The following is a 19,692-nucleotide window of genomic DNA, read 5'->3' as shown; positions in this document are numbered from 1 at the left end:
GTGTGGTCACATCTATTGTAATGAATCCAAATTATAATTTTTAAAGCAATACATTTCCTTCCTTTCTGAAGAGTTTTGCCAACTGCAGCCTAACAGTACCAGGCAGTAATGAGAGACTACAAATGGAAGTAAAATAGTACGGAGCGCTGCCCTTCGTTTGGGCAGCTGCATGTCCCACTCAGCACCTGCACACAGAGGCCTTCAGCCATCAGAGGCCTTCAGCCATCAGAGCCACAGTGGAGACAGGTAGCCATTCGTCAGAGCCCGAACTCAGACAGGTGAGAGCCATCTTTCCATAGCCCTCTGCTGACTTCCCCAAGGACAAAATGACTTGACACAATGCGTCAACCCCCATCTTTGAAAGCAGGCCAAGGGCTGTAAAGCCACAGCTGCCGGGCCACAAGCAGACGAGTGAGAGGGCACACGTGAACTAGAAGCGAAGTCAGACAGACAGACGGGGATAGAGAGGAAGAGTAACCATGGTGGTTAAATAGGCATTCCTCGCCGATAGTATGCATCATTGTGTTGAATGGTAACAAATAAAATAAAAGCACCACAATGACAAACTTGCCACACACACAGGGACATTTTTGCCAAGCTGAAAAAAATGGTATCAGAAAAAAAGAAGAAGAGAAGAAAAAAGCAGAAGCAAAGGCGAGCCACAATTTGGAGAGGCTCCGGAAAAGGCTGGAGTGAATCACCGTTTAGTGCATACAGTCTTTCCATGGCATGAGAGCAAGGAGGGGCAACGGACGCATTCAAGTGAAGAAAAGATAGAAAAGATGATAGAGAAAAAGGACAGCTTAATAGAGGTGACAGAGTTGAAGGTGGAGTGAAGCTAAGCAGGAGGAGAAAAAACACAGGTACTGAAATGGTTTTGAATATGGAAGTGGTGCAGGTTGTGGTGATACGCACATCTGATGTTAAAACACAAATAACCTCTCTTGAGTTTCACTTTATCAACAACGCCGCAGTGTCTTTCACTTCTTCCTCTCTGTCTCTCTATCTTTCCATTCATTGTAAAGTCCTACAAAGCTCTGCAGCAGGTCATGTTTTCCAGTGAGTGTTAACCACTGTCTAAGTTCACATTTTGCCCTGTACACCACAGGACCAGGTGTTACAACAGGAACAGAAAATGAACACACACACACACACCTACATTTTTGACCATGCTTACATCTCCTCGCACGTGTAATGAATCCCCTGCGTATCTATATGTCTGTAAAACAAGCAAAAAAATAAATATGTAATGAAGCATAAAAAAGCTGTGGAAATCGCACTTTAAACCCTTCAACGATTGTTCCCAGCCCCCACAGGAACAGCCGGGAGTCATGTCACTAAGAACACAAAGCACTGACATATTCACCCAATTATGTTCCCTGCCGAGTATGACAATGTCTCAGGATGTTAGCAATGTTCTCCAGTGGGGGGAGAAGGGCAGCATGTGTGTGTGTGTGTGTGTGTGTGTGTGTGTGTGTGTGTGTGTGTGTGTGTGTGTGTGTCAGAGGTTTAAAACTGAGGCCAAGGGCCACGCTTACTTACAAACTTTCCATTCTCCATGTGCACGTCCCCTCCCCGAGACAGCACTGTATCAACACCCAAAATCAAGGCTCAGACGATGGGCTGATGATTTCATCACACCCCCACCTCCACCCCCTTTACTCCTTCTCTTTGCTACAGTGTTCTAATCACCCTAATTAAAAGCTTTGTTCATTTAGAAATCTCTGATGACAATTTGTTTCACTCTACCCTACAGCAGTGGTGGCTGTGAAGAGGAAAGGAGAATTAAATTTGATCTTCTGACAGCAATTATTAAATGCTCCCTCCTGGCCTCAATTAAGGCCCGCAGGCTAATGCTAACGTGGCTAGCCTCTCATGCAACCACGAGACGCCGGCGCACTTCCCCTTTTTTTCTTCATCGGTTATATTTTGTCACCCTTCCCAGCATACATAGATGTGTGTGTGTGTGTGTGTGTGTGTGTGTGTGTGTGTGTGTGTGTGTGTGTGTGTGTGTGTGTGTGTGTGTGTGTGTATCTGTGCATGTCTTAACTTGGTGGGTATGGTAATGTGCGCTTGCTGACGGGTCAGTGTTTGTTTTGCATACTTACTGAAAAAGGGAAAAATTATTTCCTTTTTTGGCTGTTTGTGGTGACTTAAATCAGCATGTAGGGACAAGCGGCTTAACGGGGAAGTGATGGAATTTACTATTTTTCATTTTCTCGCCTCAGCAAATGTGGTGTGCGCACTGAAACTATTACGTCAAGTGATTATTTATGAAGCTGCGATCAAAACACGAAGGGCCACAACTCAAGACCGAAAATTCAACAAAAAAAAACACCTGTCATAATTGCGCAGGTGAAAAATCCCTCCATGTTTAACAGTGTTAATGCCCCAAAACTGACAAAATAGAGCCTCAAACTGAAAGAAAAAACAAAAACTAAAGCCCATATATATGGTCAACAGTTAACATTGTCCCTCCCTGTCATTGTGACACTCCAGCCGCATTATGTGTCATGGTCGCAGCCTCGCTGAGCTGAAGTGAGAGCCACAGCGCTGCTCTGAGTCTATGCACAGCGTGTGGGTAATTTGCACAGAAGTAGAAGGTTGCACACTTCAACAAGGATGTCCTTCATAGATTCGACCTTCTGCATTTTCTCTCTCTCTCTCTCTTTTTCTCTGGTCCCTGTGCTCTGCTAGGAAACCGAGTAACCTAGATCATGAGAAGAGGGAGAGACGGAGGGATTGTGACAGAGAGACGGAGAGACAGAGGCAGAGAAAAAGAAGCAATAGGGCAGATTGAGGAGAGATAGAGTCAAAAACATGACACCTCACTACCTCACCCGATACTTAAAGAGAACACATTTCCTCCAGGATGATGTCAGGTTCACTTTTCTGTTTTTCTGGTTACCACAAGCTGATTGTGCTGATTATTTTTGAGCGTTGTTTCCCAGTTGACGCTGTGCATCATTAAACAGAGATTGTCACTCTTAGTGTTTGTTTAAGCGAGGCTGGTATAATGTTTCCAGGCACTTTCTCTTCACCACACACTCTCATACACACAAAGACAAGCACTTACACATAACATAAACTTGATACCTAAGCTGTATACATTGCATCTTTGCTTGATGTGATTTGTTTTGAGAGAAAGTAGGGTGCGTTTAAGCAAAGAAAGCAAATGAAATCAAGAAAGTAACATTTAGTGAAAAGTTCTCTTAATTGAAAAAAATGACACAACATGAAAACACATGTTTAAAATCTTTTCAGCACATGGTCTGAACTGCTCAGTGCTTAACAGTTCCCAGAGGAGAGCTGGTGGCGGGGGTGCATGAGGCGAAAGGTTGTATGGATTGTGGAGGGCGTGCTGCGGCATACGGCACCTACAGATCAGCCTCTGTTTAGGGGAGTGGCCCCCACCGAGGCCAGAGCCGGGCCAGACCCAGTCCAAGCCTCTCATTAGTCATCGGTTGGGTGCCGCGCTTTCTTTTTGGAGTGGTTGAAGGGGGGAACCGGCGAGGGTTCTGGCAGTTGCACCGTACTCCACTCCCAGCACCATCACAACCCAACCTCATCAAAGCGAGCGCTCGTAATTTGTCACAGAAAGCAGCCAATTAACATATGTTAGGGGAGGAGGGACGAGGAGAAGACGGGAGGCGGAGGAGGAGGAGGGGAGGGGTGGGTGAAAAAAGATAGCGTATGATTAAAGAGTCTGCACAGCTGCACAGAATCAAGATGGCAAAGAGAGGTTTGAAAGAGACCTCAGAGCTAGTAATCTGATAAAGCTTACTGTTACTTAACCCCCATAAGCAAGAGAGGCAGAGAAAGAGAGGGGGAGAATGAAATAATAGAGACAAACAAATATTAAATTACTGCTGTGAAGCTACAAGCTTTGGCAGAGTGCCTCTGCTCTCAATATGAGGCTTCAGTGGAGGCTTCTGTGTCACATGGAGTTGACCCCCCATGCCAAAGCACCACTGCTGTTTGACCGAGTTTATTTTTAGCTCAGTGCTCACTTTAGTGCTAACACAGTTATGGTAAAACCTGAACTTCTTTCGTGTTTGCTTCTTTTTCTTCATCCTGAAATTTGAATTCCTGGTTGCACCACAACAATTTAGCGCTCTTTCTCATGAAACAAAAGGTGTTTATTTCATTTTTCATTTATTTTTCCTGTCACTGAGTCTCCGACAAGTTGCTTACATTCTGACTTGTTTGTTTGCTTTCAAATTCTTGTTCCTCATGGTTGGTTTTTAACATGCTGTGTGTGGTTATTTATGCATGTGTGTGACTCTGCGTCTGCTCGTGCCTGTGTGTGTGTGTATGCGTGTGTGTGTGTGTGCATTTATATGTCTGTTATTGTTGATGTTGTTGTTGTTGTAGGAACATCTTGTGAAGTGAGTTGTGTGATATTTTGCCTTGTTGTTGGATACGGTGGCAGGCTGAATGCATTAGCAGTGCACGCCGGTGCCGTTCTGTGTTCTGTCGTCTCTCCGCCACCTCTGCCTTGTCTCTCTGCAGCGACTGATCACACGAGCTGACAAGCGAGTTTGGGTCTTCGCCTGCCGCACTATCATTCGCAATGCATGGGCTCTGACTCTTCCAGCGAGAAAAAATAAGGGAGGGCGGGTGGAAGCTTTAAAACAAATTTGAGTGATTTTTTGGAATTGTGCATCAAGTGTTGGGGAAATACCCTAAAGCACACTTGAAAAACAGTCCTGTGGTCCTAATAGAAGTCATAAAAGATTTTAAATATTATAATAATCAGAAATTTACGTTGTTTCGACAAAATTGGTGAAACCACAAATGGCTGTAAGAAAAAAGCACAACATACACTATGTATAAATCATGACTGTTTCTTTTTGCCTCCTCTTCCTCTCTCTTCACTCTTATCCTCTCCATCAAGCATCAGTCGTTATTTATTTATTTTTCCTATTTGGGAAGTGAAGGGCCAGAGTGGAGGAGCGGAGGAGTAAAGGAGGAGTGAGGGGGTGGGGGGACAGAGGGGTGGCGGCGGCGAGTTGTGTTTGGTTGAATTTTTCTCTTCTCTTCTGTATATGTTGCAAGCTGGTGGTTCAGTGAAGGACCTGCCTGGAGTCCCCCCACCCCCACCCCCACCATCCCCCCCACCCCCCCACTCAAATCCCTCTGCAGCGCACAGCTGCACCGTTCACATAACCTCGCCTGCCCCCTCCTACTCCCCCCACCACCCCTCCCTCACAGCTAATGATAGCAGAGCACGGCCCCTACACAACGCAACAGCTTTTTCCACTTCATGTACGTACACACACAAACTTTTCGTGCACGAACACATGAGCATGCACGGACACACATAGTGGGCACAACATCTCCTTTTTCCTTCTCTTGGTTCCTTTCCTTCCTTTCTTTTCTCACATCATTCAATTTCTTCCCCTTCTCCTCACCCTGAGAAAAAAATTCCCCGGCCTTCTGACCCCAAAGAAGGCCTGAGAACGTTAGCCCCATACACACAAACACACACATATGCACACTAAACCCACTTCTTCAAGTCCGAACTCTGTCTTTCTTTCCCCCTCTGCACAGCTAGTGACCTGCATCACAGCTGTGTGGGAATTTGTGCCGGTGGGTGTGTATGGAGGAGGGTCGAGTGTGTGAATGCATGTATTTGCACATACCTGTACATTGCTGTGCGTGCATGTGCGGCAAATTCACCTTATACACATGTTTCTGTTGTGTGTGTTCGTGTGTGTGTGTGTAAGCAGAGAAGTGGGGGGTGAGGGCAGCTCTGGGCTTCTGCTGAGCCTACTGTGCATTATCCCAAATAAACAACTCATTACACGTGTACTTAACCAAGGGGAGCTGGCGAGCAGTGGAAGCTAATCCCCGTTATCGTTCCCAGCGTTTCTCTTCCGATTAAGCTACAGGGGAAGAAGAGGAGCCCGAGAAGGTAGGCAGCTCAGAGCAGGAGGAGGAGGAAGAAGAGCAAGGAGGAGGAGGCGAGAAGAAAGAAAAAAGCTTTTGAGTTAACTTCCCACAAGTGCCTTTCTTGCTTATAGTATCTCCTCCTCACTCTATCTTCCTTGCTCACCCTCATGCCTTCTCTCCTTTCTCTTCTCCCAGTGGATTTTTGCTCTGCTCTTCCTTGTTTTTCGACCATCTCTCAGAACTGGGTCATCGACAGACTGTGCGGCAGCATTTTGAAGAACATGGGAGGATGGGAGGGGGGGGAGCGTGTTCTTTCTATGAGAACAATCCAAGGCTTCTTTAACAAGTAGCCCGCTTATCAAATTAAGCTGTCAAAAGCACATTAATAACAGGCAGCACAATTCCCTTCACAGAAAAAAAAGGAGAAGAAAAAACACATTCGGGAAAAAAGAGGAATGATTTCTCTTTCCCCGTGTGTAGAGATAGTCCACCAAGGGCAGTAAAGCCTTTCAAATATTTCTCTCACTCTCTCATCTCTGTTTGTATACCACTCCTGAAATGATTATGGGGCCTCTATGATGAGGGGCCAAGATGTGGAGAGCCACTTATTAATAGGTTGAAAAGTATCTATGTTTAATAGAATACCAAGCTGAACAGGGTCTGTTTTTCCACTTTTTTTTTATCAGACTCAGCCACTTGTAGCGGATAACAGCTCAACAGAAGAAGAAAGTATCTCTGGGTGACAATGTGGATTCAATATTTAATAATCAGACTGTGTCATGGAGGAGAAAGATTCTTTGTAAAAGAATAACACTTCTATCTACCCACATAACAAGTTTGACCCTGGATAATCTGAGCCCCTAAAAAGAGTTGGTTATATTTTACAGTATAAACATGCAATAATAAGCCAGTTCTAGTTTGAAACTGAACATTATCACCAGTAAAGCAACAATGTGCTCAGACTTTCTTTTTTTATTTAGGGCTCTGATTTTTTAAAACTCATCACTACTTCAAAATTTGGAGCTGTATTGTCCCGAAAGATAGTGCAATCTGAGTGTGAGGAAACAGTGTACAGCATGAAGGCAAAGAGAAAATGTTAGCACTCTCTGTGCTGTTCACATGGCATATGCCTGAGATGCAGAGAGGAAATTAACAAGACACCTCGGCTTACAGATGGCAGAAGGGAGAGAAACCCACCCTGTGACCTTACACTTACAGAGGAAGTGTCTTAAAAACAAACTTCTCATTTTGACGACGTTTTATTGTGCTGCCATTTTGACACTGCTTGTAACGCCTAACGCTCAGCTCTGTATTTGTGAAAGGAAATTAACTTGTAGGTTTTTAATCTCTTCTTTACAAATCTGCCAGCTTCATCGCTAGATTCCAAACTCTTTTGTATTTTACTCCAGAGACAGACTTTCTCACACCCTCAATCTGGGTCCCATCCTGTTTTCTCGGCCTCCCCGAGGGGGCTGCTCCGCCGCTGCCCAGAGTGGGCCGGCTGACGGTGGATGGATGTGACGTCGAGGCCCTGGGACTGGGCTGTAGGGAGGCTGGAGCCACGACAGGTATCCCCCGCACTTCCCTTAGCTATTTATAAAACCATGAGTCCAGCACTGGGCCAAAAATAAGACAGAGGCCATTTTTAAACCAAATCCTAAAGGAAGCTCACACAATTCATTGTTCACACACCAGAAGCAGAAACATATCCAAACAAAAATTTTACAACCCATACCAGAAAGTGAAAAACTCCTCTATCTCTGTCCTCCTACTGAGCATGCTCAAACATACACACACATACACACACACACACACACATAAACAGCAGACAAAAGTCAATATCAAGGCTGAGCTATTTCTGTAGAGAGCACTATTTAGGAAGTGTGGGCTGGGTGCCAGTATTCTCCTCAGTATTGTCTGGGCGTCATTGCACTGCTGCTGCTGTTATACAAACTCACCTCTTTCCTCTCTCACCCGCTCCTCACCCTTTTCCACCCAGCCCCTTGTTCCATTGTCTCTCTCCCTCTTTCTCTGTCCCTCTGTGTTAGTGTGTGTGTGTGTGTGTGTGTGTGTGTTTTTCTCTTCTACACACACAAGGTTATTTGTTTTTCCACTGGGTCGAACCACAGTGCCAGGTGAAAGCATCTATTGGCAGGATAAAGAGAGTGGCTGGTGTGAGATCACAAGGCCCCCACTCTGCCCAGCAAACCTTGAAGAGAAGCGGCGGGCTGGAGTTTCAAACAAAGTGCCCCCTCATTCATTATACATGCAACTGCACTGAAAATCTCCTTCCGCAACACCATCTCTTCTCCTCTCTTCTCTCACTCTCTTCTTTCTCTTCCTTCCCTCTCCCCTTTTCTCTCTCCCATTTTTTTCCAGACAGAGCATCCATAAAGTATGAATAAAATTAATGACATCACGAGCTGCACTTTGGAAGAGCCACTGTAGGAAAAAGCCATACATCACAGGGCAGAAGGAGCCGGGTTGAAAAAATGTGAAAAAAATTGACGGAGTGAAAGAAAATGGGAGTGCATTGGGGGCCTTGCGTCACCCTTTTACACCCTTGGGGCACTCCATGTTGCTTTATGTTGTTGTGCTTTATCATGAGTTTGATATTAGGTAGACTCAAGCTGAAAAAGTTTGAATTCTTAATCAACTTCATCTGAATTTGTCATTTTTCTCTTTCTTTTTCTGCATCTCTTTATTCTGCTTCCTCCTGACTTTTTTTGTTAAGCTGAGTAACATAAGAGTTCAAAATGATTCCGTGTCGTGTGTTATGTTACAGGCTGGCCTCTGGTGTGGGAATGGCACAGATGACAGTGGAAAAGGAACACTGGTGTGGACTTTGGCAGAACAGCGCCTGGTTAAACCGTGCGCTCTGCAGAAGAAGAGGGAGAGAGAGCACTGAGCGAGGTTTCTTACAGAGCTGTTTCTCGACTTAGACGGTGTTAACAGCATTTTCAGCAGTGCGGTCCCTTCGGAGTTGAACGGCAAACCTCCTGATATTTCAGACTTTGCCCAGATATCTGAGACACTGAGCTGTAAAATATAAGCACTGTGTTTAAAACTGTTATCTTTTTCTTAGAGCAGAAAGAAAGAGACAGATTTATCAATTGTTCTGCCTATTATTGGCAATTTAGTGTGACACTGTTTCATCACACAGGAGCCTGACTGGGTAAAATTCATGACCTTATTCCTGTGAATCCAAGATCTTCTAAAAATAAGCGATAGCGGCAGCATGGATGGGGAGTGGTGGTGGTGGAGGTGGCGGCGGCAGCAGCAGCAGCAGCAGCAGATTGTGGCAGCCGAGTGAGCGGGGCATTCAGATGGATGTGAGCCTGTGTGAGGCCGAGGCACAGAGCTACCTCTGTGCGTCTCACCGGACTCTGTTGCAGAATGACTCGGCTATGTTGCACTTGTGACAAAGATAAATTACAGCCAGTGGAAAACATTTTGGGATTTTTTTTTTCTCACTCACTCTCTCGCCCTTCTCCACACCTCTTTGCTTTTTTTTGGCACTGGGTGTAGCTCGAACGTGTGCCACACTAAAGGGTGATGGTGAAGCAAAGGAGGGGGGGGTCTGTCTATGAAAATATATTAAGGGGGTAAGAAGTTGCTCCTGCAACGTTCACAGGTCAGGCACTGTGTTTTATGATGGAACATGGCTTTCTGTCGGCAGATTTATGCACATGTACAGTCCACACTTTCCCCTTAAACTGGCTGAAAAGGATTCTTAGTTAAATCTGGATTTACCACACAACATGTTTGGAGCCAGTATTCTAGATATTCACTGTAATTGGTTTTCAAAGCCGGATTTTGTGTGCTACCCTGTTACAGAATCCACATTTTTAAATCTTACAGCAAAGCAGCTAATGTAAGGAAGTTAATGAACTGGTTCCCAAATGTGTTAACCCTCATTTTAACATTAAAGTCTTAATACTGAGTGCATGCTGCCTGATGTGAACTATCAGGTGTTTAGACAAAGAAATCCAACCTCTGTTCTACTCTAAATGTTTCTCTTTGTCTTATCATTCACAGTCTCTGCTCCCTGCACTCCTCCAGCCTCCTCGCCTCCCAGGACTCTCTTCTGTCCAAATATTTCAGGGAGCAGGCCTCAGTATGGTGAGGTGTTTCTGCTGTCTCTTAGGTGGGCTGCAGCTGACGATATGATTGTGTGGTCAGCCAGCAGTGCTGAGCACAGACCACCCAGCAGGCAGCTGCTGCCATAATGACCTACAGGCCGGGCAGGAAACAGGAAACAGGAAGAAGAAGGCAGGACATCCTGTTCTTCTATATGAGTGAGTGAGGCATGACATCACAAGAGCATCATGAAAAATATCTGATCATACACCAAATGGTCTATCTTTCTAGCTCAAGTAAATTTCATTCTTCCCCATCGTGTGAGTCTTTCTCTTGCCTTTCTGCGCATCAGTCTTCTCAGTTTGCCTTTTCAGCACTCACCCTGACACTGTTTTCCAGACTGCTCCATCATTCCAGACATCAAATCCTACCCTCTTCAGCGCCAGAATAAAAGGAGAGAAAGAAATCATGCATTTTCATTTGAATATACACCAGCAACAACCTCACAAAACCCCAACAAAAAAAAACAAAAAAAAACAAAAAACAAAAGCAGAAACATTCCGACGCGCAAACAGACAGAGACAAGACACCAACTCGAACGCATACACACACACACACACACCTCCCAGACACACAGCACATGCTGACAGACAAACACACAAAGAAACAGCAAACACAAAGCACAGCACAGCCAGAATTCTACTTTATGCAGAAATATTCTAAAGTGTGTTTTACAATACAATTAAACATCAAAGGCGGAGATATTCCTCTGTGATCTTTAACACCCAAGTGAACAAACCCCACACACCCCCATCCACTTACAGCGCACGCACACACACACACACACACACACACACACACACACACACACACACACACACACACACACACACACACACACACACAGATACACACACAAAGTTGCTGAACGTCACTGCTAATTACTAGATAGAGACAGCAGAAGACTTTGCATCATTATGCACAAACCAGGACATATTCAAATATATGCATTCAATGCGGCCTAAACCATTCAAGGACAGTGTTATTTACTCGAGATTATTATTTTTTATGTTTTAGAAGTGATTGCAGCTCTTATGAAGACATACAGACAGTGCTGCCAAGGCAAAGGAAACGTTGGTAAAGAAATTCCAGCAGTTAGGACAATGAAAGAGAGATCTGTGCAAACGAGTAAATAAACACTTGGAGAGGTTGAGCCCTATGCTCTTCATTAGTGCTATAAAAATGTACGAAAAAGGAAGACTTTTCCTCCCATGTTGCAAAGGAGGGAACACCTGCCTTGTGCAATAAACAAAAATACAAAAAGCCCTTGAGTTATCATAAAAGTAAAGTGTTTTCTCCTGCTTTTTAAAATGCAAGAAAAAGTTATTCAAAGCCTAACATTTCCCACTATTTGTGCCAGATAAATTCACTTTGAAGAGAGTTTATCTTTACTCTATCACTACTGGATTTTAGCAGTTTTTGCAGCATTTTTTTTAAGTACAAAGCCAAAATATACAGAATCATTTGCAGGATTTACAGAGGTGTCTCTTGACAGTTTAAGATATTATATTCTCCTTTTATATGGGGTAAATATGAAGCCCTACAATTGACTCTTATATTACCTTCTCGTATGAGCCAAAGGGCATGAAGTCCAATTACAGCACTTCAATATCTACCTGCAGATCTTGCCAACCTGCAATCTGCAAATGAGTGTTTTACTGAGCAAACTCTGCAAACCCTTCCCAAAATATTTGAAACCATTAGAGAGGAGAAAAAAAACTTTAAAGCACAGCAAAAGCGGCTATTAAATTATTTGCTTAAACATAAATGCTTCTGATGTTCCCATTAGGAATAATGTTTTCATAGATCTGGGTTTCCTTGCAGAGGGGAATCTTGAAATATGCTTCTGTACTGAGGCAATACAGTGGTATACTTCATTACTTTAGAAAAATATAGTCTTGAGAACACATTTAAAAGCAATCCCAGGTATTCATGTATCAATGGTCATGATTTTCTACATATATGATGAAAATGAAAGTACTATTCTGTCCCATGCTGTCCACTTTTCAAACACATGTCAGAACCCTGACCACGGCACACACTGTGTCCCTTCCCTTCACTTAACTAAAGCTTCACTGAGCCCCTGGTGTACAGCAAAGTGCCCTGACAATCGGCTCAATGCCCTGGCCAATCACAGGGACACGTGACCTCCTAATCCCTCTCTGTGAGAAGGGTAAGAGTGTGTTGTCACTGTTGGTTTTGTGAATCAGCGCCCAAAATCCCAAATGATTTGTCAAGAGGGAGAGGTCTTAAGAGAATAAGAGAAACAAAAGCAGCGCAGGCCACATAGTGTGGGTGTCGCTGTGTGTGAGAGAGTGTGTACATTACTAAAAGACACAGACAGAGACAGGAGGCAGTGAATGCTTTTGTCTGGGCATTTGGGTGAGTGTGTGTTTGCGTGCGATAGCATAAGTGCGTGTGTGTGAGTGTGTGTGTGCGTGTGCATGTGTGTGTGTTTGTACAGGGTCTCTGAGATTACAGAGCTTGGCTGACAGAGTCCTCAGTGTGTAATCGTGGGTCCACATGCGAGTGCTCACCTTCCTCTGAGCGGATTAACCTAACGCTAAATCCCAAGAGAGCAACAGGCCAGACAGGCCACACAGAACAACTTCATTGACAATGGGCAGAATAGGGAAGGCCATGTGTCAAAATCCTTTTATAGACTTATATACTTTAATATATTTTATAACTAGTTAACAAGAAAAGGGAATAAAGAACTTTTAAAATAAAACTGAAGAATGATGCAAAGAACACTACATCTTAAAATTTAAAAAAGTATCCTGAACATTGTCTACTTCATCTCGCCAATATCTTTTTTTTCAAAATGCAACAAACTGTAAAATGTAATAAAGAAGTAAATGCCTGAGTGTATGTAGTACACTTTTCATAGTCACAAACATGATTTATATGCTGTTGTACACATTGTCACTTTATCGCTTGAAAAATTCTGATTGTCCAGAAAACTTCCCTATAATGAAATATGTTTAAAATGTAATAGTTCTTATAGTTTTCAGAATGTGCTTTGATAATACATTAGTTTGATTCATAACAGAAAACTGGAGCTACCTCTACAGCCGGTTACAATTTTTCAACTTTTAAAATTAGCAGTATTTATTTCAGAGCATAAAATCTAGCTGTATAACAAATCCCAAAGAATGTGGGTGCAGAGATTAACTTTTATGCTTTTTTTTAAATGAGCAAGAGTTTAATGCACACTGCCAAGTCCATTCTAAAATCTGACAAATTTAAAATGACCCGTGCTGTAATTTAAAATTTTATAACCATACTCAGTTCATCTGCAACATTTCATCAGTGGGCCTGCTATTCACACTTCAAGTATAAAATAAATCAATTCATTTTTATTTATGAGGCTGCAACCTGTGAAAGTTGCCACTGGTTAATTATAGTGTCATTAATAATCCTCTCACTGCAACAGGTTCACTTGAGCCACATGAGACTAAACACTAAACTAAAATAATAAATGTATCAAGCTCTTGTGAAGGTGGAAACAAAGCGACAGTCAACAAATTACAGCTGAGCCTTAACACCACAGATCTTCACTAAGAACACTGATTTATAGAGCTGTTATCACTGTGTAGCTCAATTAACGCTTTAACAAGTCTGGTAAATCCTCTTTTCCTGTTATGTACTTTGTAAATGATCATTGTTTACATCAGTCAGTCTTTTCTGTTATATTTATGAGGAATGTCTCCAAACTGGTGATCCTGATTTAATGCATAATAATAGGATAACTCTGATCATTGGAGCATCTTAGTTTAGTGTTTACACTACTGGCCACAACTAATACAAGTAAGTTCATCTTTTGTGTAATGAGTTTCCTACATTTTGTGAATAAAATGAAGCCAACTATCTGATATTTCAAAACTTCTGAACTATTAATTTTCCTCATGGTCTTTGACTTAAGTTTTTTAAGTAATGAATAAATGTGTGATTAAAAAGAACAGACCAGATGGATAAGACGCTACATTGTAAACTAGTCTCAAACTAGATGCAACTTTTAATGTGCCGTCAAAAGGCGCATCAGGGTAGAACAAACTGTATTATGTTCGAGGGCAACCTATTGAGTGGCTGTCTTCGGGGCTGTGCGCCTGCATGTGGATATGAGAAAGCTCCACAAGGTCGACAGAACTGTTATTCTACCACAAGCACGAGGCAGTAGACCTTGGCTCTCCTAATGGACCATAAACAGCTACTTGATGTCAGCTGGTAATTATAAGGCATAGTTGTCACTGGCACGAGTCGATCAGGGTCACAACAAATCAATACACGCAGTTACTGTACTTTGATGATGAGGTAGCGCGCATGAAAATAGACCCTCAAGTTTCCCCTCTTGATGATTAAAAATAAAGATCGCATGATACAGCGTGTGTTCTGGTTGTTAAGTTGCAACTGTAGTGCGCGGTACTTACTTTGTTTCGCATGAAATCTGGTCCGGGGAAGTAAATGAAAGGCTACAACAAGCTGTCCGCCGGTGCTTTGGTCCGGCCGGGTGGCAGGAGGGTTGAAGCCGCTGCTTGCTGGGGACGGACTTCACCAAGACGCGCTTAAAATCCAGGAGCGCAACTTAGTAGAGGACGTCGCCGGGAGGAAAAAAAGTAACCTACAGTACGTGGTAGGAGTCTCTATAATGTCAGAGCAACTACTGACTCTCTCTCTCTCTCTCTCTCTCTCTCTCTCTCTCTCTCTCTCTCTCTCTCTCTCTCTCTCTCTCTCTCTCTCTTTCTCTCTCTCTCTTTCTCTCTCTCTCTGGTCGGACAGTCTCTGCGCAGGAGGCAGTGAGGAAGCTTCGCCTGGTCTCTCCGACTGCGCCGTGCCGGTGTAGCGGAGAGGAGGGACCCGGTGAATTGGTGATGATGGTTGGGGAGGTGCTGGTAGGTAATCTGCTGGACGTCCGGATCTTGATGGGTGATGTTCACAATCTGTTTCTGTTCCTTCTCCACAATCCTGCCCGAGTCTTTCCCAAACCCTCTCCTTCCTCTCCCAGTGCGTGGAGAAATAATCGATTTTTTTCTCTCCCTTTTTTGACTCCTGAAAGGGGGCGGGCTCACATTTCCCAACTCTACTTTAATGAAAGAGGCACGGCTCTTAATGCTTTATTATCGCGCGAGCCCCGGTAGAGTGGACGCACAATTAAGTGCTCAGAGAGGACCACTAGAGGAAGATGATGGGGGATGTGTGCTTTAACTAATGAACCAACGGAGAGCGCGTTAAGCATCTGCAGCCCACTTTAGACTGCTGAATCGGAAAAGATGTTGATGTTTTTGTTGTTTCAGATGTAGTTTATGTCTTTCGTCCCGTGCAGTTCATATCAAATTGAAGGTACTCAAAAATTTACCAAAAGGATAAAAGTAAAAAACAATTGAAAAAGTACATTTCTTAATATTTTTTTCCCAGAAAACTGAAATTGCATATCTCAAATCATGCAAGGCAATTAAAAAAAAAAAGAACTCTAACAAGTTTTCTGTTGAGATAAAATCTCTTACTTCCAAGAAAACTTAGTTTAAAGACTTTTCATGCATTGCATTGAATGCTTTGCTAAGCTTCTTGCAAAAATAATAATAGTAAAAAGTAAAATCAACTCGTTTGTCTTGTTCAGTAAGCCTCAAATAATACCATCACGCAGTTCTAAACAGATGTCTCCCATGTCTCTGTTCCCCTTTTTTTGAATCACTACAAACTTTCCACCTCCCCGCACACGCCGCCAATCATCCTCAGGACCCAGCTATCTCCTGCAGATAAGCCCTGACACAGACAGTAAGCATGGGGGAATTACTGAGCCTTTACCCATCCAGCCAATGATTTCAAAACATCCACTCTATTAGTGTGAAGATAACAATTAGAACAGCAAGTTTGCCACTTCAGATAAGATGCAGACACTGCCTGTACAGAGATGTTCCTCAGATAGGCCTTGTAATACTCAGCTTCTATTATACTCACATTATATGGCTGCTGGATCAGTTTAAAGATTGCTAATGGCTGATTTGAATGAAGCCTGTTATACTGCATCACACCATCAGGTCTCACTCTTGAGTTTTCATAAATCCAACTGCAGAGAAGAAAATCCTAGTTTTTTGATAAAAATGAGTGTTAAAAGTAGAGATCTTCCAAAACCGTATCCTCACATATACTGGTACTGATACTTAGTAGTATGTATCAGCTGATAGTGAGTACCCCTCAAATACTATTGTAATAAAAAAATATATATATCTTTATGTTTTTCGTAAAACTTTTTTTTCCCTTACTATTATATTATTAACTTTTATAATTATCAATACCCAACACTGCATGTGACACCAGTACCATTATCTATACCAGTTTTGGAGATGTTCAGATACCAATATAAGTATTGATATGAATATTGAAGCTGCTCCAATACCAGTACCAATACCAATACCAATATCAATATCAATATTGGTATTGTAGCTGTTTTGATATTAGTATCCTTACCAGTATTGGAGTTGTTCCAATGCCCATATCAGTTCCAATAATGGGATTGGAGTTGTTGTGATACCAATACCAGTACCGATTGATACCAGTAGGAGTTGTTAAGATTCCAATACCAATATTGATATCAGTACTCGAGTCATAAAGATGTAAATACCAGTAATGATAAAGATGCAAGTACCAGTGTTGATATGAGTGCGTTGTTCTGATACCAATACCAGTACCAATACCAGTAGCAATATTGATACCAGTGTTGGAGATGTTAAGATGAAAATACTGATATTGATACCAGTTATGGAGTCGTTAAGATGCCAATACTGATATTAACACCAGTATTGGAGTTGTTTAGATACCAGTATCAAAATTAAACTACTTTTGAAATTGTTGAGATACCAATACCACATCGATACCAGTGTTGGAGTTGTACCGATGCCTTACAGATATCAATATCAATGTATTGTACCAGTATCTGTATAGAAACAACTCAAATTTGAGGTCTGTCAGCAATGTTTTGGGATGGTCAGGTTTTAAAATTGAGTCGGTAACATGGAAAAAATTATGTTCACTACTTAACTTGTGCTTTTCACGGTGGAAACAGAGCGTCACTCCTTTTTCCAAACATATAACACCACTTAGTAAACGCTTTTGTGAAATTACAGACAGCAGCAAAACCTTTCCCTTACTATCTTAGCTTGGTAGCATGCCCAACCCTGCAGACTGCTTGAGGTGTAAGTGGACACCAAGCAGTACCCTAATCATTCCCTCCCCTTGAAGTTCACCTGTAAAGCATAAGCCATGTATGCATCCACTCAGTTAGTCTGTCACTCAGCAATGGAAATGCTTGGACATGAAATCAGTTGATAAATAAATCAAGCTCGCTAATCTGCTTGACTGACGGTCATTACAGGCTGTAACTGAAGCCGGTGGTGTCTTATGACTCGGGATACCACCTTCACATCACCTGACCCTTTAATCTTTAATAGCATTTCCTCTGACCCCAGACCTCCGTGATAATCAATAGGGTGTAGTCTGTTAGACACAATGGATTCATAAATGCAACATGGCAGATATCAATGGTGTCCCATATCAGTGAGAACAAAACAGATTTGACTCCCTTGTTTTCTTCGTTCAAACCTACAACTGTTTAGTGCCCACATGATGGTACATACCACGTTCAATGTTCTTTCACCTGTCGTCTTGCGTTCATTCAGTCTGGTAGCTTTCTTTGCTGTCTGTCAGCGATTCATGGGAGAGGTCCTTTCAGTGTTCACAATGCTTGAGGTTGTCTTTGGTTTGGCACCTGTGAGGAGAGGCAACACAGAAAAAATGAGAACGAGGAGGGAAAGTAAAATGGTAATTGTTTGCATTCACCAAGTATGTTTTCCATGTTAACATCTCTTTGTGTGTGCGAGTGCATGTGTGTTTGCGTGTTTAATGTCCATATGAAATACAGAGAAGTAAATGGGGGGAGGTGGATGGAATATATTTGAATGGTGAAAAAAATCATTAAACGAGGCTCACTCTGGCTCATGCATATTCATAAATGACTGTCTGACTTGTCCACAGGGATAAACTTATAGTGAGGGCGCACTAACAGCCTCTTTCTGGGCTCACACATTTAATGCAAAGCAGGGAAGACCCTCTGGATTTTTCTGCTCTTGGGACTACCAAGTGTGTGTCTACAGATAAATCTGATCATGATTAAAACAGCGTTATAGTCATTGTTGCATTATATTAAGTTATTATGAGAGTGTCATATTATGTCTTTCATAGCTGATAAATTTAGTCAGGTACATAATAATAGTTTGCAAAACATTGTGCTAAATGTGCCTTACATATTCTTGGCATTTGTGTTGTCTTGAGTCGCAGTATTTAGCTTTTAATTAAAAAGATCTAGATGATTAGTTTTGTGCTATCTGAAACTTTTATAGCCCAAATCATTTGCCATTGTCCTCCCTTTCATTTGTAGAAAATCCAACACCCATGTTTAGAAATGTGTGTGTGTGTGTGTGTGTGTAAAGTGTGGGTTGACACCCTAATCAAAGCCTGCTGGAGAAATATCAACAGTTGGCCAAACAATTATGTAATTTCAAATATGTCACAGTGTGTATTCACACACACAGACACACGTAGACACACACTTTCAGCTTTTGGTAAATGCAATTTTCGTGAGGTTTGGCATCAGTCGTGCATTAAAAGCAGGGAGGGGAAACTGCGACTTCATGTTAAGTCAAACACATAAGTGCGGTTTGCTGATATTGATCTTGCTTGGATTGTTTCTTAAGCCTCTTCTGGCAGCCACTTCACAGCATGTGTCACACACACACACGCACATGTAGAACAGCTCGGCTCAAAATGTGTGTTTTTTTGTAATACGATGGAGAAAGAAAGGAATGCGCCTCTCTCTCTCAAGCGAAAAAGATAAACACAAACACATTTCCAGGGCAAACAGGAACAGCCCGGGCTCGGTGCAATCTGTTGTCGATCATGCTCACGTGAAAACACAATCTGCCTGTCACACTCGATGATGTTGTCAAGCTCACTGCCTCTCTGCTCCTGAGAATTAGCCAGCTACTGCGAGACACATTTGTTGTGTGTCAGATATGTTTGAGGATGCTCCCAGCTTCATGTGGTATTTACTGCTTTCAGTCATTCCTCCTGCGCTCGCTCCCTAATGAATTTGAGAGACATTTGAAGCTTTGACACCAGATTGATGCTACATGATGTGACGACCAAACAAGTTACAGGGGGTACACAAAGACCTACAGGCCAACTCAACTCATGGGCTCAGCTGGTGATCCATAGATCATACGCATGCTTGTTTCTCTCTCTCTCTCTCTCTCTCTCTGTGTGTGTGTGTGTGTGTGTGTGTGTGTGTGTGTGTGTGTGTGTGTGTGTGTGTGTGTGTGTGTGTGTGTGTCTTAAGGGTAGAATGATATCTTTATATGAGGGGCAGTCCCAATACCCTTTATTTTTAAACTGACGTCTCAGTAGGTTGTGTTGATATTCATTTGGATAATTATGGAAAATATATATATATTCAAGTTTCCTCTATAATTGCATTGTTGACATAATAGAAATGGAAATATCTATGAGTTCTGCTGCACATTTCCAGTTTACAGATAGAAGAAAAGTATGACAGTTGAACCAGAGAAGATAAGCATTAAGAAAAAGAAGAAGCAAAATTAGCCT

The 19,692-nt window shown here is 42.5% G+C and overlaps 1 protein-coding gene across 2 annotated transcripts in view; it reads right to left on the bottom strand.

The window, feature by feature from the left end:
• The window catches only part of mef2cb (myocyte enhancer factor 2cb), a 60,245-nt gene extending 45,499 nt beyond the window's left edge, over positions 1-14,746 (bottom strand). The window contains exon 1 of one of the 2 annotated variants that reach the window (XM_034691497.1): positions 14,466-14,746. The gene's annotated coding sequence lies outside the window, so the exon portion shown is untranslated. The remainder of the gene's footprint in view (positions 1-14,465) is intronic. The other variant, XM_034691498.1, reaches the window with a different exon arrangement.
• Positions 14,747-19,692: the final 4,946 nt, after the last annotated feature.

The sequence above is a fragment of the Notolabrus celidotus genome, chromosome 9, assembly GCF_009762535.1.
Source record: "Notolabrus celidotus isolate fNotCel1 chromosome 9, fNotCel1.pri, whole genome shotgun sequence".
Classification (NCBI taxonomy): Eukaryota; Metazoa; Chordata; class Actinopteri; order Labriformes; family Labridae; genus Notolabrus; species Notolabrus celidotus.
This window is presented reverse-complemented; position numbering and strand designations above follow the sequence as displayed.